The sequence below is a fragment of the Malaya genurostris genome, chromosome 3 (genome assembly GCF_030247185.1).
Source record: "Malaya genurostris strain Urasoe2022 chromosome 3, Malgen_1.1, whole genome shotgun sequence".
Taxonomy (NCBI): Eukaryota; Metazoa; Arthropoda; class Insecta; order Diptera; family Culicidae; genus Malaya; species Malaya genurostris.
The window spans coordinates 53,612,594-53,639,985 of NC_080572.1; the positions used below are offsets into that span (position 1 = coordinate 53,612,594).

Consider the following 27,392-nt stretch of genomic DNA (forward strand, 5'->3'; position numbering starts at 1 on the left):
ATTGTATCGAAAAACGTATATACGAAATTAATATGAAAATTTTCTATACAGATTTGTTGAGGGCTCTAGCTATAATTCGGATGAAAAATCCGAGTCGCGTAGCAAAACGATTGCGTTTATCCGGCGCTGCCAACGATAATCCTCTCCAGGGCATCTTAGAATGGTGTCAGGTAATATAATACAGTATAGAATTTCATCGAAAATAACAATATTTTTTATACATCACAGGATGACATCCTTCCGCAATCATATGACACATTAAAGGAGACATGTTTGCGGACAACTCTGAAGCATTTATAATCTGGAGAAACTGGAGCCTGAAAATAAGTGGCGACTATCAAAATTTTTTCAAGATACTGGTTGAGTGCTACAATGTGGCGAAAGTCGACTGTCGTCCTTCGGATAATTTTTTTTTATATTTATATATTCGCTCATGGGCATTGCTGCCTTAACAACGACGGGAGAAAAATTTATGCGTAGTCTTAAGTAATGTATTCAAAAATCATTAGACTTAACATATCACCGAATAAAGCTGTGTATTATTTTTCGCTGATCCTTTTTATTTTCTTAGTATTTGGTATCAAATACTACAGATTTAGTAATATAGAAGAATTCAGAAAATTCAATTTTTACGTTTTGTTTTGAAAATTTTACCGAACTTCGGTATTAGGTGATGAATAAGTCAGTAAATTTTGACAGTTCGTAGTGGCGATCCAGTTTACCAATCATCCAGTAAATTTAAATTTTACTGAACTGTTTACTGACTGTTCAGCTGTTTGAAAGTCAGTAAAATTTTTACCGACACCCGTAAAAAAAATATAGTGTGTAGGTCCTGACGTCGATAATGTCGGAGAAGTACCTTCCATCAATCAGAACGTGGTCTCCAGTTGAAACGATAAGGGAGGCTATATTGAAAGAAGGTGGCCATGTTCTTGGAGGCGGCAAAATCGATGAGTCGTAGGCCGTTTTCGTTTGCCAGCTGGTGAGCGCTGAATTTACCAATCGTCGATATGCACTTGATGTCGTGGCTTAGGCAACAGTCGTACTCGCATTCGAGCTGCACGTAGAATGCGCCCTTGTCATCATCAGTGCTTTCGAAGTGAAGGCTGTGCATGTTGATTGTGCTAAAGTTGAAGAAATGACCCTTGATCCTCAACCTGTACATTCTTTTTCGATCAGCCACCAACCGATCACGTGCCTCTGCATATCACCCATTATGATGAAAGCTGTTACCAGCTCACGTGTATTGCCGCAGCTCTTGTAGATGGTATGATCACCTCTAAACGTTCGCACCATAGATCCTGTCCAACACACCTCCTGCAGCGCTATGATGCCAATCCCGCGGTCCTACACTAGATCGGTGAGTATGCGAGTGCTCCCGATGAAGTTGAGAGATCAACAGTTCTGTGTGGTTCTAGACCAGAACTTAATTCTTACGTTTCACCTCATTCCGTGACCATTAGCTGATGGAGATACACAGCAAACGTTTGCGACGTTTGACATCTTCAACATTATCATTATTGGACACAGTAGAGAATTACAGGAACTCTGAAATCACACAAGTTCCACGTACCGAGCTTCCAATAGCAAGTTCTTTTTCGTTTAAGGGGTCGTTGCCATTGGTCTCGATTCGTATTTCTCTCTTTGCTGATTTTCCGTTGCAGTAGTTTTTTACGGCTGGCTCGCAGGGCCGGACACCAACCTCCTAAATTTCCGGAGGACCATAGTGCACAGTTGAGCTTAACATAGAGTTCTTCACTGGCACTCGGACGTCGATCAACCGCCCCTAACATGGGGAACAGACGCTGTTGTGAGCCGGTCCTAGTCTGGAGAACAGACGCTCAGGCTTGCAGAAACAAACATCATAAATGTTATCATAAATATCCATACGTTTGTTTTCAATTATTCTTACAAATTTTCAGATCATTGATTCAATCCATATTGGAATGAGCACGACAAAAAAATCTATATTTCCCAATATGACTAGAACAGCTACTGGTTGGGGTAGTTCGCGGACCCCAAGATGTCCACGAAGTAGTAGTTTGAGGGCCGTGAATTATTTTCATGAAAAAATTTCATGGTTCCGTAGGGGTCACTAACCGTTTCGTCCCCACCCCATTAGAAAATGCCTTCGGCATTTTAGAGCTTAAGCTAAGCAGTGTGCCTTCAAACTTATATTATTAAATAATTTTTAAAAAAATGATTGTAATATGCTTGAAACATCTTTCCTAACATATCGAATATAAAAAACTATTTTGAATAAACTGAACGCCATCTTAAAATTTCAACCAAACAGATGAATAGAGAAGTGCACTGCACACGAATTAATCAATTTGAGACATGATAGGCTTTTCTTGCATGTTTCTCTGTATTAAGTAAAAGGTGATCATTATCATTGAGTTCGAAAAATCATTTCCCAGTGGAATAATTCGTCTCATCAGCCGGTAATTTATTCGATGCAATTTTCAGCATTTCCGGAATAGAAAACGTCAAACCTATCCACGACAGACTCCTATTCTGTCATTTTGCGATGCTCCGCTAGGAGCCGTTACTGACCGCGATAGTAAATCATGTGGAGTTGGCTAACATTTGAGAAATCTACGGAACCACGACCGGCGGTTGCGGTGATACGTAACACATTGAGCATTCGATAAATTTCTAATATCTAACGGTTCACATTTATCATCCCCTTGGTCTAATTGGTTTACCACAACCGGGACAGTCTGAAATGGCCAGCTGTTACGTGTTACTGGCACAACTCCTTGCCCTAGTATGAATAGCAACGCATGAACGCAACCCGGTGGGATTCCCCAACAACAAAAACCAGACGAAAGTAATTCTTGGTTGGATTTTTTTCTCACCTTTCCACCTCGTACACTCCAAAACAACTACCCTGTCTCCTACTTAGTGGTTACGTGCTGAAAGAAGTGCTGCTCTTCAGTGACGACGTACCTGAAAATAGATTGAAAAGAAACACCCTGTTAATGATTTTTCACTTTCGGCTTCTCGACAGCATCAGGGTGTAACAGCGTTCGCTAAATATTTTGAAAGAAGCATTCCGTCAATTTGGATCGAGGATCATGCGTGTTTCAATTCCACTTTCTTTAAGGTCAACCGTATGGCTTCGATCAGATCCGTTAACGCGTGTTTGACACTTAGTTCATCCTGCTTACCACTCTCATCACGACCACCAGATCAGATCTATAGCCCCACACTGTTTCTGGTCACAAAATCTAAAATAATGAGGGTTTCGGCCAACGGTTTCCGCTATACTAATGCTCTACAACGTCAAGCAATATGCCATTAAGTGTTGGATTGCTCTTGGACGGTCAAGGAAAAATAAGCTATACCTCGCATCAATCAGGAAAACTCACTAATATATTTTCGATTCGAGTTTCAATAACAATCCGTAATCCGTTTTTCCCCACTCAACCCAGTTATTTGTATTGCGAGTCATGTGGATTACATCCGAGCAGAGCTCTCAATTAGAATTGACGGGTTCCAGGTCCTGTTCAAGTTTCAATGAGAAAACTCCGATTTTTCGTAGAATTGATCTACCCATCCAGTCTGCCTAGCAAAACACTCATCTTTGCGTAACAATTTTGGCAACCTCATTCTTCTTTCCTGTTGGCACTAGAAATGCTTTGCTTTGAAAGTACTGTATTTTGGAAAATGGATTTGAAAGTAAAGTAACGGAACAGTAACAACTTAGAATTCGTCCCCGAAAGTTTACTCGAATTTTCAGTTTTGTTGAACCGAAAAATCACTCCCGGACATAGAAATATACTTTCTGCTGCAAATGCGGTTGGGCTACAAGTGTATCGGTTCCCGGGTGCTATTTTTCCGAATCGGGCAGTTCATTTTTCACACCGCATTCGTTGCCAGCGGGCGTGAAAAAGAAGTGCACAATCACCGACGCCGGCATCTTTCGTACTCAGGGCGGCGGGAACAACGATCGGAAAGGAGCCGTTTGCACTTACCTAGCCGAGTGCTGGTAGAAGTGTGAGTGAACGGAAATCGCATCCCTTTGGTACTGGTTATGTGTTCTCTTTTACCATTATTGTTACTTCTGCCGACCATTGTTCATTCATCAACTGAACAGGGCAGCAGAAGATATTCCTTACATTTCAACTTGTCGCCAGCGGTGAGGAATGGTTGCAGTGAGGAAATACGGGAGTGAGTTCAACGGTATTTCACTATATCGACTGACGGCTGTACAGTTTCCCATGGTGATTTGGGGTCATTCGTAGCATTTCTTCGCAAATGTAACAAGGCCGATATGTATTGAATTTTCATATGAGAGGTTTTCACACAAATTATTCAAAAAAAAATCCAATATCGGTGATAGCTAGCTTCTTCGTGTGTTTGTAAATTAAATTCAAGGATAAATATTTGTCAATATTCTGACTCAAGAGGCGAATAATTTTTTTGACCCTGAATTCAAACAAATTGTTCGCCTCTTTTTGATTACCACGACTAAAGTAAGGGTTATTCTAGTAGGAGAATTCAGTATCCTAGTTGAATTGAGTAAAATTACTGGTTGAATGGAGTAAAATCTGGACTATGATGAGGATGAGGCCGAGTTTCTTTCATTATTTTAAGTAACAGGAGCCGCAATAGGCGTTGTCGTGATGAAAAATTAAGGACTTTTAACAGACAGGATCATTAAAGTACAATACCAGATGCTAACCAAAAACCAATGTTTTGCAAATGATCCGATAAGCAGAAGATCCAGAGTAGTTCAGACAGTAAGAGAAATAGAACTATTAAGACAGATAGTAAATTTTGACCTAACACAACATATAATCACCGGTCAAAAATTTTTCGATACTAGATAATGTGTCTCGAAATTCATTAGAAATCATGCCACACACCGACAGTCTGCGCCAAAACAAGTATACAATCGGTTGTGCGTATAGTATTTTTCTTATATTTTCGATTTTTTTGTGTATCATTTTAAGAATTACGTCATTTATCGGCTATGAGACATTTTTTTTATAAAAGATATTTTTTATTCAGGCCTATTTGCATACAAGCTTTACGTGGCCGATTGAGCTGAGTTTTTTAGCTAAATTTATTTTTTTATTGGATCTCGTTGTCACCCTTTTTCTAGAGGGAGAGGAGCTTCCATTTCCCTCCTGCGAGGATTGAGGGGCAGTTTGTTCGTGGTTCGTCTCGTCATCCATTGCCGTGGTATTGTTGTTGATTTCGTTGCTAGTTGCTGTAGATGCGCCTTATTGTACATTGTTTGCAATTGCTGGTTGGTTGGATGGTAAGCTGTTAACTGCAGCTGGTGTACTTTGTTCTACAGGGGATACGTTGGATGGTTTCGTTGAAGGGGATACTACACTGTTGTTGGTGACTGTCACACATGTTTATCACATGGCTTACCGTAGTGAACAGCTTTTTGGCAATATTGACATGTGGCCATCTGATTGTCATAGGTAACAAGTGATTTTCACGGGATTCTTGTATCCTGACCGAAAGTTACATAAGATGGTATAAGCCTCTTCAAGTGCATGCGTAACAAACGTACGCCATTTAGAATACCGGGAAAAAAGTTCTTCCACTTTTCTTTTAAGATAGAGAGAATCTTTCCGTATTGGGACATAGTTTTACGAATATAAGGATCGATTACGCTTAAGAGAAGATCATGCACACGCACTTCTATAGCACTATCTTCCATATATACTGGAATGTTGTACTTAATGTTTTCGTGCTGCTTAAGCTGAGGTTGTTTGTAAAACATCCAGTTTACTAAGTTTACTGCATCAAGTTCCAATCATATTCATTAGACATTCTAAAATAACCAATGGAAAGTAATGAAGGAATGCTACAGAAAATTCTATGAAAGCGATATAAAAATATCGATACAAGTATTTTAGTAAATACTTTAAAATTTTAAATTGACTTTTCTAAGTGTTTTATACACTTTTAGAGGTTTACAGTAAGTGTCTTAAACACGGGTAACATTTTTTGATGTGGAACACATCTTTATTTTTCATATAGGGGTGCAAAATAGAAATTCAAGGGTAAATACAAGTAGAAATGTGGCTAACTTTTGAACACCTACAGCTAAAACAGTTTAGTTTCAATCATTAATATTATTTCATCAATTGTTTGGAAATATTTTTAAGTAATGATTTGAATGCTCAAAGCTATGCATTTTTAATTGTATATCATTGAAATGTTGATTGATAGATACCAATGTCCTATTTTATCTGCTAAAAACTCCGGCATACTCTGCACTGATGAGTCAAAGACGAAACGTAAAAATAATAAAAACGGTTATGTGCCCTAGCACAAAATTTAGCTAACCCCTAAATGGGCATACCGGATTTCCCTGCCATAGACGACGGCTTTGAAGGAGTAAGCGATATATCAATGGGAAAGCATCGCTCTGACTGGTCAGCCGATGCAAAAGCGAAGCTGTTGGAAGCACGCGAACCATAAATATAAGCGAAATTATAGCTAACGTTTCAGTCGTACCTGTAGCGTGCCAGAGGTAGGTTGTTGTTAGACAGCAAGACTAAAAGTGCCATAAAACGATTTGAAGCTTCAATTGGTATGCTCTGATCTTTTGTCATGCGAGTTCGAATGAAATTCCATGTTATGTCGTTTTCGCCTGAGAAATTTGCAACTACCCCAGGGTAAATTTTGAGTGTTTAAGATTTATTTCTACTTTATATAAGATGAACTCGATTAATAATGAGAAAAAGTTTATCACTTCAACCGAAATCGCAGAATGGTATAGTAACTTAACGCTATAAAAATAACTTTTGGGATATTGATGTATTTTGGTCAGCTATAAAACAAATCAAGACAAATAATGTTTGGTGTTGGTTCCTAATCAAGATCAATCTAAGCAGACTCTCGTGCAATTGCGGATTCAATGTCGATATATTTGTGTAAGTGGATGAATCATCATTCAATCGACGTTTTCTTTTCCCCAGTTCACTAATTGAGATTTAAAATTATGACAAAAATCACGTTAACAGAACCCCACTTGGGCACCTTGAACTTTAATATCATTAAACATTAATATATTTCTACATTCAAGCCCACTGTTGTTAAGCTCAAATGAACCTCGAAGGACAAAATATGCATTGATTATATCGGAAAAAAAACTCAGGTATACCAACAATAATTGGTTGAGCATAACATCATCGAATAATGTCAATCCAGAACCGTAGGCCACGCACGGATAGTATTATTTGCATTTAAAAATCCTCTGGTTATTAAACCACAACATTGTAATTTTTCAGTGGACTGAATTGACAGTCGATTGGCGATGACAGAGTGTAAAGGTTGCGGAGTACGTGGGTGGCATCATATTACACGACTCTCGTACACAAACATGGCAAAATAGTCCCATGTTTATAACATTCAGTAGGAGGAGAAGGAAAAAGTGTACGCCATTGAACAGAAGGGACAGAAACAAAGAAACAATTTCCAGAAAATAATAAGCCTTTGATTTAACAAAACATAAATGGGTGAAGCAAATACATTCGGTGAAGGATGTACGACGCCTGTTCGGGAATGCAAGCACATGTGTCCCTCTAATGCAACGAGCCCGACCGTAGGCGGCAGCCATGGGGAAGAAGGAGCACATTTTCAAGCATGTGTAACCAAACGTTTTAACATGTGAGAACAAGTACCCGGTCTGATGAGACGAAAAACGACGAGGACTACAATCCTGCTACGGAGATGAGAAAACAGTGGAAGGAGTAAACTTTTTATGTCTCGATTCCGTCATGTACCAGAAAAATCGGATTACATGTTCCCATCTGTGGGATTCAGTCATGAAGCTCCGTTTGTTTGCAACCATTTGCTTTTTTTTCGAGGTAATCCAATGCTCAGAGAAATAGTTACGATTTATCAATTTGTGTAGGTATATTTGGCAAAAAAATATCTTGGCGATGAAATTTATGTTATGTTGTACACACATATTTCTGTATTATATGTATGTTTTGTTTCCGATTTTAATTCTATCATTATCAACCTATTGCCTATTTTACGTAATGAAAACGTCGATTTACTGATTATTTGAACTAGCTCTAACTTAGTTTTTAGTTATCAGTTTCTGCATTGATAGTATTAAGTGTATTTCGAATCATTTTCCGATTTTTGGTGTTAATACGTCTTACTTAACTATGGAGAACCTTTTCGAGGCACCAAAAGTGTGGTTTCTCGTTTGAAGCCCTGTTTTATGTAGTCATCGACTTTTTTATACACCTCGGATTGTTTCACAACGAAAAACAAACCAAAACAAAACGAATTCCAAAACATTTTGCGTACCTAGCACTCATTGTGGAATAATGATCTCAATTCGATCTCTCCAGAGCTTGAGCTTGAGCTTGAGCGACCACCCCCGGTTGCTACTTCGTTACTGATCGGGATTAACTGAAATTGTACAGGGAATTTCTAGATGATCCAACCTGGGACTGGTAAATCATCCTCCAATGTACATCTTCTGGTAATCCCAGAATTCATTGATCAGTACCGGCGCCGGCCAGGCCCGAACGTAGATCGTCTAAGGAATTCGAAGGGACGTTAGTCCAACACTTGTTGTTACCAGAGGCCGTATATACTACTGCGCACTCTACAAGTGTCACGGGAGAAGGATATTTGTTAGTAAAAATTTCAGTTTTGGTATTATTCGCGCGCGACTCAGTATGTTCCGGTTTCAAGATGTTGGATGCACGTTTCAACAATATCCTATATTGAAGACTCGGGAAGTCTTGATTCACAGCTCTTTTTCGAGGAAACTGAAGAAAAAATTGCAATACTATCACGGAACGAATAAAAACTTTCCTATTTTTTATAAATGAAATGACGTGATACAAAATAAACGAGTGAATAGGATTTAGACAAAATAGTTGATTCATTGCATTGACATATTCTAAACAGTTGTTATAGAATAATTTTAAATCACCAAATAAAGCTCAACAGATTTCACGCGCGTCTTGATTCTGTATTATTTCCGCTTTATTATTTTGATTATTTATTAAAATTATTAATTGGTTATATTGGTTGATCTGGGCAGCCGGCTACCGGGAAAAATATTAATTTATTGTTAGAAATATTAATATCAAGTGTTTTTACTAAGTATTCAATATACCGATATATGTTGTCTCTGTTATTAACTTTGTAATATCAACGGATTTGTGCAATAGTTGATTTTTATTATTCAATTTATAATCCTGAAAGACAATCAATAACATGAAAGCAGAAAACATTCCAAATAAAACTTTTCTCCGAAGCTATTGATAGGTTGAATAAAGAGATAATTTAGTAAAATAGAGTAATCAGAAGTGAAACATTGAAAAAATCTGATAACTGAAAGGAAAAAGAAACTCCAGCAATTGTCGTCTTTTACGACATGGAAGCAGGAACCCAGTGGATCTATTCTTGGTTCATTTTTTTCCGCCGGATTCCACACGGCATCTAGGCTGGTACTGTCCGGACAGAGCTAATAGGTAATATCAATCTCCTAGTGGAATCAGGAATCAGGAATCAGAACAAATTGGCTCAAATGGCACGTTCCCCTTGATATTTGGAGATTTGTGCCTTGCCATCAATTTGTTTTTAGCGTCATTTTCCCGATATATAAGAGGGAAGGATTGAAAGGAAATGGTAAGGGTTGGACTAGGAGGATGGGAAAAATTGACGACACAAAAACACATAAAAGCAGAAGTAAATTCTGCACCCCTAAGGGATGCTGAACAATCTGCTGAGGATCACATTTAGTGGAAGCAGAAGGAAATTCTGAACCTCTACGAGGTCCCGAACAGTCTGCTGTTAATAAAACCTCCAACCCCCGAGAGGATTTAGAGATCTTACAAAAGCGACACCATTCTGCACTCTCGGAAGAATGCAGAACGACTCGCAGTATGTACGAGCAGAAGTAAATTCGGTACCCCCCAAAGGATGCCAAACAATCTGCTAAACCCTATTTAAGGTGAATACAGAAGGGATTCATTCACTCCAGGAAGAACGATGAACCCTTCTGACTATAGCTCCTTACCACATTGGGTGAGAAACGAGAGAATATCCTTCAATTTTAGCATTTTCAATTTTCCGCATAGACAGACTCAACCATGTATGGAGAACCAAAAACCCGGATACGTAGCTGCGTCAATGCGGGACAGTTACATATCAGATGATATGAAGTACCATAATCGCATTTACACAAATCACACGAATAATACTCAGCACGTTGAATAGTAGCCATGTGATAATTGAGTTTGCAATGTCCAGTCAGAGCTCCGACCAGAATACTTCAATGATACTTGGAGAAATGCAGTAGACACTTTGACATTTTCAGATTTAAATCTGGTAGAAATGCTTTTGTCTGAGCGCAAGTTTGCAAGCTGCGCCAGTAGCTGGCATGTTTGGATGCAGCCCAAGAACGTATCTTGTGCTTTATCCAACTAGTTGAAAGTGGTAAAGCTGGTTCAGGACCAACGAAATCATTCGTTGCACCAGCTCTAGCCAACTCATCAGCCCATTCATTTCCAGTAATACCAGAATGGCCGGGTACCCATAAGAAGTAAACAGCATTTGAAATGCTGAGGTCTTCAATTTGAGTTCGACATGCGATCACTAGATTCGACCGTGAGTCATTCGAACTGAGTGCTTTTAAGGCTGCCTGACTGTCGGAACAAAAATAAATACGTTTACCACAGATCCTCTGCTGAAGTGCCGATTGTACTCCACACAGAATTGCGTAGATTTCTGCTTGGAACACAGTACAGTATCTACCAAGTGAATGAGACTGCTCCAGCCTCATTTCACGACAGTAGACACCAGCACCAGCACGACCATTCAACAGAGAACCGTCCGTAAAACAAACTATGTGTTCATCAAGTTGTCGTTCCAGACAACCAGACAACCATTCCTAACGAAGAGGATAGCTCACATTGAATGTTTTAAAAGGAAAACTGCATGTGAGAGTTAGGTCACTAGGAGCGAGTAAATACTCATCCCACGTAACCATTTGAGACCACAAGCGAGTGTGGCTGGTAGCATAATCTAATGGGTTACTGTTCCAAAGCCCTGTAACCTTAAGACGATATGCACAAGATAATGCTTCTTGTTTTAGGAACACATGTAGAGGTTTAATGCACAGTAGCGCCTCTAGAGCAGCAGTAGGAGTTGTCGTGAATGCTCCTGTCATCGCCATTAGGACCATCCTTTGGAGATGATTTAGCTTTGACTGAACTGTCGCGACTTCTCCTTTCTGCCACCATACAAGACATCCATATGCTAAAATTGGTCTAACAATAGTTGTGTAGATTCAATGAATATATCTGGGTTTGAGTCCCCATGATTTTCCAAAAGCTCGTCTACATTGGCCGAAAGCCATGCAAGCTCTTTTAATTCTGAAGTCAATGTGAGCAGACCAATTCAGTTTTGAGTCAAGAATAACCCCGACGTATTTAACTTGTTCGACCACAGTGACATCTGAACCAAAGAACTGCAACGGACGAGCTCCTGTGATTATCCTACGATGAGTGAAAAGCACCATTGATGTTTTGCCCGGATTTACAGATAATCCAACCTGACAACACCATTGTTCAACAGATCGCAGGGCTTGCTGCATTAAATCAAAGAGAGTGTTAATGCTTATACCGGTCATCAATATATGATAATCGTCGGCAAAACCATAAGTCGGAAATCCAAGGTTATTAAGTTTCCTTAACAAACCATCAGCGACTAGGTTCCATAAAAGTGGGGATAGTACACCACCTTGAGGAAAAACCCAAGATATTCCGTCCACGACTGCAATGTTTAACCTCCTGCAGCCATTCAGCCATCGGCACGGAAATACACCTTGACTTAGGAGTTCCTATTTTTGTGGCCTTTTACGACATGGAACAGGAAACCAGTGGATCAATTCTTGGTAAAAAATAATTCCGCCGGATACCACACGGCTTACCTGTTTGGTGGACTTATACCACCGGTACAGGTGGACCGTAGCGTTATTCTTAGCCAGTTGGGAAACCGCTACCGACACTACACGGCTATCTAGGCTGCTAAGAGAGGGAAGTTAACATTGATGGTCAACTTCCATGGATGGCCGAGCAGCCGGATTCCACACGGCATCTAGGCTGGTACTGTCCGGACAGAGCTAATAGGTAATATCAATCTCCTAGTGGAACCCAGCCCCTATCTCACTTCAATCTCTCCAGGCGTAATAAGTATTTTATATTTAGGCCATAATTCTCTCTAGGTACGGAGAAAGGTGGTGCTTTTCTTAATAAAATAACATCCTGAAAAATATAAGAAATTAATAATTTCTTTGTCGAATTTTACACCCAATGTCTGCAGCTGATACAAACAATGCGTATTCACTTCGGTGAAGACACAAAAATCGTATCATGAAAAAACAAAAATTCGGCATGTGGCAGATCCGCCATACTTAAATTGCCAAATGAAAATACATTACTGTCTCTTACCCGACAGTGTCTCAACCCGAATACTCCATCCTATACACCGAGAGCTAGTAAGCATATTTTTACTTTTCTTTGCGTTTCGTCCAGACTCGTCAGTGCAGAGCAGTTCAAATTGAACTGCTTAGTGCAAACTTAAACAGTTTAGCTTGAACCGCTAAACATACGTTAAGTTATGTTTCCTACCCATGAACATCGCATTTCCAATTAAACTTCTCTGAAAACACATCTGACGACGTAGTGGACTGAAAGGACGTTTAGGTCATTTATTTTTTCTTTATATTTTCTTTTGGTAAATTATTTCAAGAATATTTCGTCAAACTATGGACCTTCATCTTTTCTTATCTCATACTGCGAAGAGGCAAGAGCTTGGCAAACAAAAGCACGTTTGAAAAGTTCGTGTCCATCGTCATTCAAACAATACTTCACCATTTTCAACCCTTTGCACACACTTACTAAATATAAACTACCCAACTCCAACGTTTTCCTTTTTGTTGTTTGTTACTTTGGGTAATTTTGACAGCTACAAAGTTTAGCATTTCAAAAACCACCAAACATTCATAAAAAGAATAAGAAAATATCAAATTAAAACGTGCTTAGTTTTTTGGAAGACATATTTTCCAATATTTTTACTCGAAAAAAATATAAAATGTTGTTCGAATGATGCTTTGCATTATGCAAAACCTTTGAATTAATTTTTTGATGGTGTATACCGAATGAATGACACAATGAAATAAACGGCGAATAACTATTTTACTAAGTTTGTACAAAAAATTTTGATGAATATCACACAAAACTCGAGTTTTTTCTTGCATTTTCATGAAATTCACTAAAAATTTCTGAAACTTCTCTAGAAGTTATCAAAATTTTATAACAATTTTTTTTATACATTATTCTTATACTTACCTAAGTTATATTATCTCTTAATTGCGGGATACTAGAAAAAACAAGCTATTATACCAGATTGAAGCATAATTTTGCCATTTCAATAATAAAATAATGACTAAATAAGGAATGATAGTAATATGAGCTTTTGCTATATTATATTATGCGAAAAGACCTTCGAAGTAGAAGAAACAACGCGTCGGAATTTGGCTTGCACATCACAAATACCGAAAATACATCGTTTGTAATTCTGACCTCTCCGATGCCGCAAGCTGTAGCTAGGAGTGTCGTCTACAACCGTTCGTAGAACTAAAAAACGAATCGAACAGTCAACTTACAAAGAAGTGCTGACTCCAAATCGTGATGACAAAAACTCGACCTGAATGCAATTGCACAAACGGTACATGAAGATGCTGATGAAGTGGTACATGATTATAAAACTCATGTCAAAACAGGTTTAAATAGCTTCCTGGACAAGAAGAATGGAGACAAAAAATTACCAAACACATTGAACTATCCAAGTTAGCAAAGAAATATCTCGAGCGGCAAGCCATCCGTTCCTGTGGCTTAAATAGCGCCAATAACATCGCGACCAGGAACTTTGTGTGCAAAAGTTGCCTAACTTAAATCCAAGATACGAAAATGGTAAAACCACATATGAAAATCAAAATCGTATTAAATGTTATCAATTATCAATAGAGTTAGATCATACTGCGGAAAGAAGGAAGTATTCCACAGCATAATCAAACAGTATGCCGATATTCCTTCGAATGGTTCAACATTTTGTTCAGTAATAAAATGTAATACATAAAATTATTTTTTCTGAAGAAGATAACATATAATGAACTGTTTGAAAACTGTTCGTGTTAACTAAATTTTGATTTCAAACCTACTCCCTAGTAATTGATTCCAATCAGGAATACCAATAGCATTTCCACAACTCAGGCTTTTCACTTCCGAAATGATATTCAGGCAAGGATAGCTGGAATTTGTTTAGACACGGCTAGTACAGAGTTGCACTACGGTTCGCGCGAAAAAAAGGGCTGTTAGTGACGGTAAACGCGCAACCAATCGTCAATCAATAGGTGCCCATTGCTTCCAATACATCCTCTCTACGTCCTGATCGATTCACCATTGCTCTAAGTGAGTTTCGAGCGGACATTACCAGTCGAAATGGAACAGATTTACTCATACCATGATGCCTTGAATGCTCGTAATCATTCGAAACGAGTAATCGAGTATAATAGCGATTTCATTTATTCATGGAAATCGGACACAGAAACATTCCGGTTTTTTCCAAACAGCAGCTGATGTCTCGCTCCAAAAAATGAACGTAATAGTCCTACGGCGGAAAACTGGCACCAGCCGACCACAATCCCGTGCTGACCGATGAGGCACGATAGACAACAGGAGTAGGAGGTTTTTTTTTTTTTTTTCATAAATACGTTTATTTCATAGGCAATATACATAAGTTTTTCTTCGCCGTGGCATCCACAATACATAGTAGTTTAAACCTAATACATTTCGAATATCATATTAGTATGTTGGTACTCATTAGTTAATCTAAACACTGTTTTTATCAAGCGAGTTGCTATTTTAATTACATTAAATAAAATACATTTATTTTGTACATGATCTTATAACTATTTCAGGATTGTTTGTATCAGTTCACCACTTATATTCAATATCCTATAGTTGGCTATTGGTTGAACTCATGGAAGAGAAAACAGTTTAACATAAAATAAAATTTAAATTGGAACTCCAATGGATTTAATGAAATGATAAAGAAGTTTCATGTATGGAAGGTCACGACAAGCAAGAATGTCGCGAACTGGGACATTGGATAGTCTACCTTGGGTACGCAAGGAATTTATTAGTTGAGGTCTGACATCACGAAACTCCACGCATGTCCAAACAACATGGTCAATATCGCGGTAACCTTCGCCGCAAGCACAATGATTAGTCTCGGAAAGTCCAATTCGAAGGAGATGTGCATCTAACGTGTAGTGATTGGACATGAGTCTGGACATCACACGAATGAAATCTCTACTCACATCCAGTCCCCTGAACCATGCCTTTGTCGATATTTTAGGAATAATTGAGTGCATCCACCGACCCAGATCATCTTTATCCCAAGAAGCTTGCCAGCTGGCAAGTGTTCTTTGGCGAGACGCGCTATAGAATTCGTTGAAAGCAATCGGTCTCTCATAAATTTCACCCTCAATAGCACCACGTTTGGCTAAAATATCGGCTCTTTCATTGCCTGGAATGGAGCAATGAGCCGGAACCCAAACTATTGTGATTAGATAATTATTATTCAATATGTCGTTCAGACACTGTTTTATTTTACCCAAGAAAAACGGTTCATTTTTGCCAGCAGCGTTTGAGCGAATGGCTTCAATTGCACTCAGACCTGGAGTAGGAGGTTGGCAGCAGTAGAATTGTGACATCAGTTAGACGTATCGCGACCAAAACACTCAGGTGCTTGTTTGTGTGTCACTACGGTGTAGTGCGACAGTTTTCTACCAGACCAACTGAAAACCCACGTTCATATCGGGAAAAACTCAACGGAAAAAGGTACTAGTCTCTGGTCGCTACCGACGGGTTTACGATACCAGTGATTAATTTGATTTATTACTGATTCGCAAATCCCCGGAAATGGAACACGACAAAATGAGTGCATCTGGCATGGGATCGCCAACGAGGACGCGAAACGGGCATCTGGGCTTAGTGGGCTATGAGCAATGATATATCTTAGGTGGACAAAATTCGTTATGGGCATAGGATGGCACTGAAGGACACGGTGCAGCCGGAAAAAAAATTGAATTCGATATCACAGAGAATGCAAAAATAATAGAACTAAAAAACGCAATTCCGCTTTTGGCGTTGTTTGGTCAATGAGTTAATATTGAAAAAACAAATCGGCAATCGTTCTCTAGAAAGGTTTCTTTCATATCTTCGCTTTTTAACTAAGTGCTTCTTGTTTTGGGTAGAGCTTGAAAAGCAATACTCAAAATATTGTCAATCGTGCAAAAAGATACCATATCTAAAAATCCTTCAAATTACTCTTTCCTATTCAATTTTCTGCAGTGCACTTCTATAGGAAGTCGTAGTATCCGCAAAAAAGGTCATGTTAAAATCTCTCTTTTGTACGATTTGCAAAAAGTTTCTTCCGTACACCATAACAGTTGTACGTATGTGCATAGCTTAGTTATTCTCTTCGTACGTCGTCTCGTAACAGAATGGCCCGTACCTGCATAAAACGTTAGTAATCTATGAGAATTACATAATTATATGTCAATTTCGCCTGAACTTCAATTTTCTAACACTCAAACAACAGTTTTCTAACGTAGTTTAGATTGCTGTTTTTGAGTGATCCATTGCTTACAATAAACATTTTATTTATTTGACATTCCTCTGCATGGGAACATATAAATTACAAATTTGCTATATTTCAATTGTTCTTTATTTGCCTGACTGTTTTATCTAAAACTTGAACGGTTGTTTTTCTTCTAACCGACTATTGTTGTTTTCAAATGTCGCCAGTTGACTGAGATTTATATTTCAATTTTCTTAAAAGTGAGTGCATCGTTTGCATCGTTAGTGAGTGCAGACAATTGATTAAGCCAAAAAATGTCATTCAAAATGGCACATATGACTGCCATTTTCCAGCTAAAGTTGTCTTGAATTAGCTTTTGAAGTTAAATATGCGTTTTGTCATAGAAAAGTCAATGCAAAACAGTTTATGTTTATATTACTCACTGAACAAGCGCAAAGCTTTTGCTATTTACAATACACTTATAGTGTTTGTACCTGAAAGCAATAGTTTTCCTGAAGTGTCGACCAAAACCATGTTTCGACATATACTGGCTGAACCTTTTTATGTTGCACTACTACGTGGCGCAACAGTTTATCTGAAATTTTTATGCACTGACGAGTCAAAAACACTAGGGGATATTACGGAAAACATTTTACATTCGACGAAAATAATCGTTTTGCAGTATACATTTTGAAAAGCCACACGGAACCACCCGCGATCCCATTTCAACCAGAATATTAGTTGATTTTCTGAATTCGATTGGTTAAAATTTGGTACAACTAATCGATTGTTGTTTTAACTAAACTGTCATTTTTGTTTTTCGATTAGCAGAAACGATGATTGAAACAACTAATTCAACTGTTTGAGAAAAAATGCTGTCAATTAGTGAGGACACATACCTTCCAATTTCAACAAATATTTTAGTTGAAATAACTGGTGTTGTTATTGAAACAAAATTCTGTTAGTTGAAAAATAAAACGGTTTTATTTGTTTGTTTGTTTTGAGATCAGTAAAGATCCAAAATCTAAAAAAATACTTCTGATTCGATCGGAAATGATTGATGTAGAAAAACGTTTTTAATCAGCAAAAGTGCCCGGAGGGGCGAGCAAATTAGCGAAGTTATTAAATTTACCTAAAATGATGCCTTTTTTTTTTTTTTATTCAATATTATAATACAATTTTAAGGCACACTGCTTAAGCTCTAAGATGCCAAGGGTATTTACTAATCTTAATTACGACTATATTAAAACTAGAATAGTATCATTATGTAATGCCGGTGAATTGGATATTGCATGAGGGTCTCCCATATGGCGTTTGCAAATGTCCATGTTGGCCGCATCCTTCGGTCCGTGTGGGTCCGCGGGAAACACCCCCAGGCTACGAAGGCCCGGCGGGTGGCCCGCATGCTGGTCATCGTCTGGAGCGTAGGACCGTAGGCGGTGATGGTGATGTTACGAAGAGACGAGAAAATAAAAAAAGTAAATATTGTGAAAACCGAGGTAAATAGGGGGTATGGAAACAAAATGTCTGAAAACTACAGAGATCTAATTAGTTGCCATCGAGATGGTGAAGAGACATGGAAGGGGAGAACGAAAAGTTAGTGACAAAAAAAGATCTTGTTAGTTACAATGAAGATGGTGGACAGGGACGGTGATCGAGAGAATCGAGCGGATGTTAGTGTCGAACCTGTAGGTGGAGATTATACTTTCTGAGCGAGGTATAACAGATTACACTCGGATATTAATGTGTTTGAGGTACTGGTATATAAGAAGCATATAAGAGATATCCCGACTAGCCAACACATCTCGGACCGGAACTTCAGGTGGTCTACCTCGGGCCCTTAGGGAGTCCTTTAATAAAGACCTGGCGTCACGATACTCCGTACACGTCCATACGACATGCTCGATGTCCTGATAACCGTCACCACAAGCGCAGAGACCGCTCTCCACGATTCCAATACGCCGGAGATGCGCGTTAAAGGTGTAATGGTTTGACATGAGCCGAGACATCACACGAATGAAGTCACGACTCACGTTCATCCCCCTGAACCAAGGTTTCGTCGATACCCTAGGGATAATGGAATGCAGCCATCGTCCCAGTTCGCCATTGCTCCATGAAGTTTGCCAACTTTCGAGAGTTTTCTGACGAGAGATACTGAAAAATTCATTGAAGCAGATTGGTCTTTCATAAATAACACCTTCTAATGCGCCCACCTTAGCCAATGAGTCTGCCTTTTCATTGCCCGGAATGGAACAATGCGAAGGGACCCAGACTAACGATATTAAATAAGACCGTTCAGATAAAGTTCTCAAATGTTCCCGTATTTTCCCCAGGAAATATGGGGGATACTTTCCTGGCTGCATTGCCCGGAGAGCTTCTATTGAACTTAGACTGTCCGTGACAATGAAGTAATGGTCTTTGGGCAAGGTTTCAATGATCTCGAGGGTGTACTGAATAGCAGCTAATTCTGCGACGTAGACTGAAGCCGGATCACTGAGTTTGTACGAAGCGGTGATGTTCTGATTGAAGATTCCGAAGCCTGTGGACTTCTTGATGTTTGATCCGTCAGTGTAAAACATCTTTTCACAGTTGACTGTTCTAAATTTATTATAAAAAATATTCGGGGCCACTTGAGGGCGCACGTGATCCGGAATTCCACGAATTTCTTCTCTCATGGATGTGTCGAAAAACACAGTAGAATTAGTAGTATCCAAGAAATGAGCACGGTTGGAAACAAACGAAGAAGGATTAATATTCTGAGCCATGTAATCAAAATACAAGGACATAAAACGGGTCTGAGAATTGAGTTCGACAAGCCTTTCGAAGTTTTCAAAGAAATGATGCCTTCAAACGGTTGAACTAAAGTTATGCACTGATAATTTTAGTCAATTTATATGAGCTTGGGTGCATCAACGGCTGGGAATTGGAATTTTGCGACAAACGCTCCATTCAATCGCAGCGCGTTCTGTGCGTTTGAAACCCTTCGCTCCTGTTACTTTTATAAATTAAATTCATGTCAAAAAGCGTTTTATTGCTATTGCATGAACATCATCATCGGTATCAAACAGCTGGAAGTAAAACAGTCTGCTGGAAGTAAATAATGATCGAATTTGAAGTATGAAATTTTTGCGCATACCTGAAAGATTACGAGATGATCATTCATAAACATTTTCTAATTTGTCACCAAATCCTTTTCATCTCAAACAAGGTTAACTTTATCACAACACCACTGTTAGATAAACACTTGTTATCATAAAATACTCAAATCGAATGAACACAATTTCACCAAACGCTTTAACCATCGATGTTGTTTTCATTGACATTTTGAAGCGACGCGAACAGATTTCAACTAAAAAAGTTGTTGATTTTGCATTGCGATTATTGTTTTGCTTTCAACTGTCTCCGGCATTTGACAGCATTCAAAACAACATATTTTTCAACTACTTGAATATATGCAAATCAAAAACCATTTTGGTTGAATCAAAAAGAAATTAGTTAAATCAACTATCGCAAAAATCAAAAACTGCGATATCGCAATTTTATGATCGAAGGGTTCTCCGTGCACTAAGCATATCTTCTCAATTTTTAGGCATACACTAAAATTTTTAATACAACGTTTGTATGTTCAACAAAACAAAATAACTAAATTCTCTGTTCCGAGTTGCGTATAAAGAATTAACTACTTTTTCTTTTTCATCCATCGAATTTTATTTATATCAAAGTGCATTTGAAAAACATCAAATGTATTTTGTATTTACAATCAATGACACAGTTACCGGCGATTTTGGTTCAACTTGTTCGCTCACTGTCACTGTCGTACTTATTGAAATTGTTTCATGGCTGTATTGAATGAGACACGAAAGCGAACAGAAAATTCAGATTTATTTTTATCTTTTTACCTTTTTTTATATATAACAAAAAAATATAGAATTCGCTCAAACTTTCGAAGCAAGCAAATGTCAGTGTGTGTGTGTGTAGGCAGAGTTGGTGATTGCCAAAAATTTGACAGAAACTGCTACATTGCTATCTATATTGTAAACAACATTTTAAATCCGGTAGAAGATGCTACAAGAAATTGTGTCTCTCAATGCATAAACCGTGAGACAATTTTTCTATATTCCTTCGCTCCAATTCATACTCTGAGAATTTCACGCCCTTGGAATTTGACCATCAATGTTAACTTCCCTCTCTGAGCAGCCTAGATAGCCGTGTAGTGTCGGTAGCGGTTTCCCAACTGGCTAAGAATAACGCTACGGTCCACCTGTACCGGTGGTATAAGTCCACCAAACAGGTAAGCCGTGTGGTATCCGGCGGAATTATTTTTTACCAAGAATTGATCCACTGGTTTCCTGTTCCATGTCGTAAAAGGCCACAAAAATAGGAACTCCTAAGTCAAGGTGTATTTCCGTGCCGATGGCTGAATGGCTGCAGGAGGTTAAACATTGCAGTCGTGAACGGAATATCTTGGATTTTTCCTCAAGGTGGTGTACTATCCCCACTTTTATGGAACCTAGTCGCTGATGGTTTGTTAAGGAAACTTAATAACCTTGGATTTCCGACTTATGGTTTTGCCGACGATTATCATATATTGATGACCGGTATAAGCATTAACACTCTCTTTGATTTAATGCAGCAAGCCCTGCGATCTGTTGAACAATGGTGTTGTCAGGTTGGATTATCTGTAAATCCGGGCAAAACATCAAATGGTGCTTTTCACTCATCGTAGGATAATTACAGGAGCTCGTCCGTTGCAGTTCTTTGGTTCAGAGGTCACTGTGGTCGATCAAGTTAAATACGTCGGGGTTATTCTTGACTCAAAACTGAATTGGTCTGCTCACATTGACTTCAGGATTTAAAGAGCTTGCATGGTTTTCGGCCAATGCAGACGAGCTTTTGGAAAATCATGGGGACTCAAACCCAGATATATTCATTGGATCTACACAACTATTGTTAGACCAATTTTAGCATATGGATGTCTTGTATGGTGGCAGAAAGGAGAAGTCGCGACAGTTCAGTCAAAGCTAAATCATCTCCAAAGGATGGTCCTAATGGCGATGACAGGAGCATTCACGACAACTCCTAATGCTGCTCTAGAGGCGCTACTGTGTATTAAACCACTACATGTGTTCCTAAAACAAGAAGCATTATCTTGTGCATACCGTCTTAGGGTTACAGGGCTTTGGAACAGTAACCCATTAGATTATGCTACCAGCCACACTCGCTTGTGGTCTCAAATGGTTACGTGGGATGAGTATTTACTCGCTCCTAGTGACCTAACTCTCACATGCAGTTTTCCTTTTAAAACATTCAATGTGAGCTATCCTCTTCGTTAGGAATGGTTGTCTGGTTGTCTGGAACGACAACTTGATGAACACATAGTTTGTTTTACGGACGGTTCTCTGTTGAATGGTCGTGCTGGTGCTGGTGTCTACTATCGTGAAATGAGGCTGGAGCAGTCTCATTCACTTGGTAGATACTGTACTGTGTTCCAAGCAGAAATCTACGCAATTCTGTGTGGAGTACAATCGGCACTTCAGCAGAGGATCTGTGGTAAACGTATTTATTTTTGTTCCGACAGTCAGGCAGCCTTAAAAGCACTCAGTTCGAATGACTCACGGTCGAATCTAGTGATCGCATGTCGAACTCAAATTGAAGACCTCAGCATTTCAAATGCTGTTTACTTCTTATCGGTACCCGGCCATTCTGGTATTACTGGAAATGAATGGGCTGATGAGTTGGCTAGAGCTGGTGCAACGAATGATTTCGTTGGTCCTGAACCAGCTTTACCACTTTCAACTAGTTGGATAAAGCACAAGATACGTTCTTGGGCTGCATCCAAACATGCCAGCTACTGGCGCAGCTTGCAAACTTGCGCTCAGACAAAAGCATTTCTACCAGATTTGAATCTGAAAATGTCAAAGTGTCTACTGCATATCTCCAAGTATCATTGAAGTATTCTGGTCAGAGCTCACTGGACATTGCAAACTCAATTATCACATGGCTACTATTCAACGTGCTGAGTATTATTCGTGTGATTTGTGTAAATGCGATTATGGTACTTCATATCATCTGATATGTAACTGTCCCGCATTGACGCAGCTACGTATCCGGGTTTTTGGTCCTCCATACATGGTTGAGTCTGTGTATGCGGAGCTAAAATTGAAGGATATTCTCTCGTTTCTCACCCAATGTGGTAAGGAGCTATAGTCAGAAGGGTTCATCGTTCTTCCTGGAGTGAATGAATCCCTTCTGTATTCACCTCAAATAGGGTTTAGCAGATTGTTTGGCATCCTTTGGGGGGTACCGAATTTACTTCTGCTCGTACATACTGCGAGTCGTTCTGCATTCTTTCGAGAGTGCAGAATGGTGTCGCTTTTGTAAGATCTCTAAATCCTCTCGGGGGTTGGAGGTTTTATTAACAGCAGACTGTTCGGGACCTCGTAGAGGTTCAGAATTTCCTTCTGCTTCCACTAAATGTGATCCTCAGCAGATTGTTCAGCATCCCTTAGGGGTGCAGAATTTACTTCTGCTTTTATGTGTTTTTGTGTCGTCAATTTTTCCCAACCTCCTAGTCCAACCCTTACCATTTCCTTTCAATCCTTCCCTCTTATATATCGGGAAAATGATGCTAAAAACAAATTGATGGCAAGGCACAAATCTCCAAATATCAAGGGGAACGTGCCATTTGAGCCAATTTGTTCTGATTCCTTCCTGATTCATGGCTGTATTGAATGAGACACGAAAGCGAACAGAAAATTCAGATTTATTTTTATCTTTTTACCTTTTTTTATATATAACCAAAAAATATAGAATTCGCTCAAACTTTCGAAGCAAGCAAATGTCAGTGTGTGTGTGTGTAGGCAGAGTTGGTGATTGCCAAAAATTTGACAGAAACTGCTACATTGCTATCTATATTGTAAACAACATTTTAAATCCGGTAGAAGATGCTACAAGAAATTGTGTCTCTCAATGCATAAACCGTGAGACAATTTTTCTATATTCCTTCGCTCCAATTCATACTCTGAGAATTTCACGCCCTTAACAAAAATTTACAGTTTGATAATGATCGTTGCTGTGTGGAATTTCCCAAGAAAAAATCGCAAGTTGACAATTATCGCAGAAAATCGAATCGATGATTCAACTTGATGTGGAGCATTCACAGACATTTTCATAGACACAATTTATATAAAGGTTATATGCACATAGTTAGAATAAGCGGCAATAATAAAGTGTTTCTATCGCAATTATCTACTGTTTGTATCGCGAAACGAGAATAAGCGACCGTTTGTTGCTTCGGAGAGAATCGCCACAACAGCGTGCTAATCTTTGATTCTCAGAAATGTCATCGAGAGAAATTCGCTCTCGCACTGGTGTCTATTCTATGTTAAATGAGCCATGCCGGGTTTTTGTTGCTGCGATGATATCCGTCTCTCTTTAGCATTTTGGCCCATCGAGACCTTCCCTATATGTCACTCTTGTACCAGTTCATAAAAAAACATCAACTTACAAGTCTGATCTGTGTTCTGCTGTCCTCCGATGACATTTCTATTCAACCTCGATTCTAACATCCGCTCGCAACTCCTAATCCAACATTTGTTCACCATCTTCTTCGGAACTAACAAGATCTTGTGCTGACACTAATTTTTTTTGCTCCCCCTTCTTTCGTCTCTTCATTATCTCGACGAGAACTAATTAGATCGTTTCGCTGACCTAAGTAATTTCGCTTTCTAACCCTTTTTTCAACAACATTATTTCTCTCTGTTTCACTCTTTCTTTTCCGCAAAATTCACCGCCCCAGTCGATGATCAACATGCTGGGTTCTCGTTGCCCGGGGGTGTTTCCCGCGGACCCACACGAAGAATGTAGCCACCATCGATGCATACCAACGTCACCAGGCACCAACGTCACCAACCGACCAGCCTCTACCGATGACTAGTTGGAAAATATGATCATGAAATTGAAGATACTAATTTACTCTAGTTTTAAGTAGTATAAAAATGCCCTCGACATCTTATAGCTTAACGCAGTGTGCCTTAAGGTGAAATGTAGCGGAATGCGAAAATCGCGTTTTTGATCAATTATTCAAAAACTAGACCGATTTTCGAAAAACCAAAAACACTTCAGTTTTCGAAATTAAATTTATCATAAATAAGTATTCTTAGAATTTTGAAATTTTGCTTTGCCGAGCCGTAATTGGTTTTTGAAATGTATAAACGGTTACTGTTCCGTTCCACGGGGATGATTTTAGAACTGAAAAGTAGTGTTTGCAGCACAATTTCAAAAAGAATCTGAAAATGCAACTCAAAATTATAAAATTTGAGCTAAAACAACCGAAAATTGAAAAAGTTTGCATAAACTTTTCCGCATTTTTTTTATTGCTTGCGCGCTGCTGTTTCCTATTGAGGTGGTGTGAGAAATGCACGGTGGGCACGGTGGCATTATATCGTGAGCAAAAATTACATATAAAATTATGACGCGAATTTATGCAGCATTACGTTTTGTGTTGCAATAAAAACAAGTTGAATACAATAAAATGGGTATTGTAAGAAAATGTTTATTTTCTAAGTAACTGTCATTTATAATGCTAATAATGTCCAATTCTGTTGAGTTCAATGCATTGATGTTGCTGAAGCAATAAAGCCTGTCTGTGTGATATCGTATAACAGGTATTATTTTAGATTGTAGCAATGTTTATAGCAAAACTATAACTTCATCATTGACAAGCTACAGAATGAAATACAAACCAAGTATTATCGTGATACAAACAATGTGATAAACATTGAAAAACAACAGGCATATACATGGTTAGCAAGTTGATCAATACATATACATATAACCTCATGCTAGTCATTTATAATTACTCATGATTTATAGCTCTAGTGTAAGAGTAATCACTAACAATAACGATTGAATTAGCATATATTCAAAGTGTGAAGGATTCAAAAATCCATTACGTCCAGTCTTTTTTACAAACCAATATAACGAGAGGTAAACCCACTGCGCTCAATCATTGAAAAAAGTTCTTGTTTCTATGTGTCTGTTTTTCTTGGTATGCTTTGTGCGACGGTTCGTTCAACTGAAGCGGAAAAAATTTTGCGCGCATTTTATGACGCTACATTTCACCTTAATATATGTTATTGAATAAAAAAAAATTCGTCTCTCTTTGATGACACTGATTCAATCGTGTGAAGAGTTGCTAGTGGTCGTTTTTTGATACGATAAAAGCCATCCTTGTGTGTGGGTCTATATGTGTGTTGTCAACAAAGAGGTCGAGATCTCAGAGATGGCTGGACCGATTTTGATCAAATCTAGTCGCAAATGAAAGGTCTCCCCGTCACCCAGAACCCTATTGAATCGTTTTGAGATTGGATGTTCACTTTTTGAGTTATACGAAGTTTTATGTTAAAATTTTCAGTTTTTTTACAGTATCTGTCACACTTGACCTTAAAAACAGAATATGTTTCCAGACTTAGAACCCGCACAGTAATATCTATTCATCAAGTCATAGATTGTTAAAATCCGTCCATTTCTAACGGAGATAACAAAATTTTTGTGCACGCGACAAGTAAGAGTTTTGATTGTTGTACAACAAAGCAATGGTTGGGAGCAACGTGAAACACGATTTTTTATACTATTACATACAATTATTTTTAAGCATCAAACAGACTGTGTACAGCATCCTTTTTCATGAAATTTTGCCTGGGACCGGATTTAGCACGGTTCGTTTTTGGAAACATAATCGTTCGAATATGACATATGTAAACCAAATGATGGCAGCATTTTCGAGTTGAAAGCAATTCCATAATTATATTGATTTAAACTACTTACAGCAAAAAATGCTGGAAAAACATAACACCCATATACCATTCGAATCAGTTCGTCGAGATCAGCAAATGCGTGTGTGATAAAAAATTTCACTCAATTTTCTCGGAGATGACTTAACCGTTTTCTACCAACTTAGATTCATATGATAAATCGTATGTTCTCAAACAAGGTTCCTGAATTATATTTGGATCCGACTTCTGGTTCCGGAACTACAGGACGATATGTGAAACGAAATAAAAATTGTGTAACTCATTTTTCAAGAATTATGTCTTAACACTCCACCAGGCCACCAAGGTTCAAAAACTGTCGGAACGGTATTTTCAAATGACGGTATCCTCGTTGATACTGAACCAATTTGGTTAGTTTTTCTATCAATGGACCTTTTTTGGAATGTCTAGATTAATGTAGACTATTACTGGGTTGGATTTAAGCATTGGTTAATTTTGTAAAACAAGTCGGAGCAAGTACTATGCAAAGTCGTATGTTTCACTAATTTTAAATCATTCATAACGTCACTAGTGATGATTTCAAATAAGAATAACCGTAGTTTATCACAATGGATTTTAAGTTTCTGAACAATGCGTTACGATACATATGACTTTTTACAGTACTTGCTTCGAAATTTTCAGTTCTATTAAATTAACTAATACTTAAATCCAAACCATCCCTCGGCGAAAGACCATATGGTTAAAGTCGAGGTGAAATAACTTACAATAATAATAAATCCATGTCCATGTTTACACTAATCTAGATATTCCAAATAATCCACTGATAGCAAAATACCGTTCCGACAGTTTTTGAGGTTTGGTGGTTGGTGTAGATAAAATAGGCATGGTTTGAGGAATGTTAATTAATCACATCATATGTGGTGTAAATCACCTGTTAATTTAAATTTTTGTTGGTGTACA

The 27,392-nt window shown here is 38.5% G+C and overlaps 1 protein-coding gene across 3 annotated transcripts in view; it reads right to left on the reverse strand.

Annotated features, from left to right (window-relative positions):
- LOC131439659 (protein CBFA2T2) overlaps positions 1-27,392 on the reverse strand; it is a 230,787-nt gene that overhangs the window by 178,106 nt on the left and 25,289 nt on the right. The window contains exon 2 of one of the 3 annotated variants that reach the window (XM_058610954.1): positions 2,862-2,952. The exons of the other annotated variants lie outside the window; for them this stretch is intronic. The gene's annotated coding sequence lies outside the window, so the exon portion shown is untranslated. The remainder of the gene's footprint in view (positions 1-2,861; positions 2,953-27,392) is intronic. 3 annotated transcript variants of the gene reach the window in all.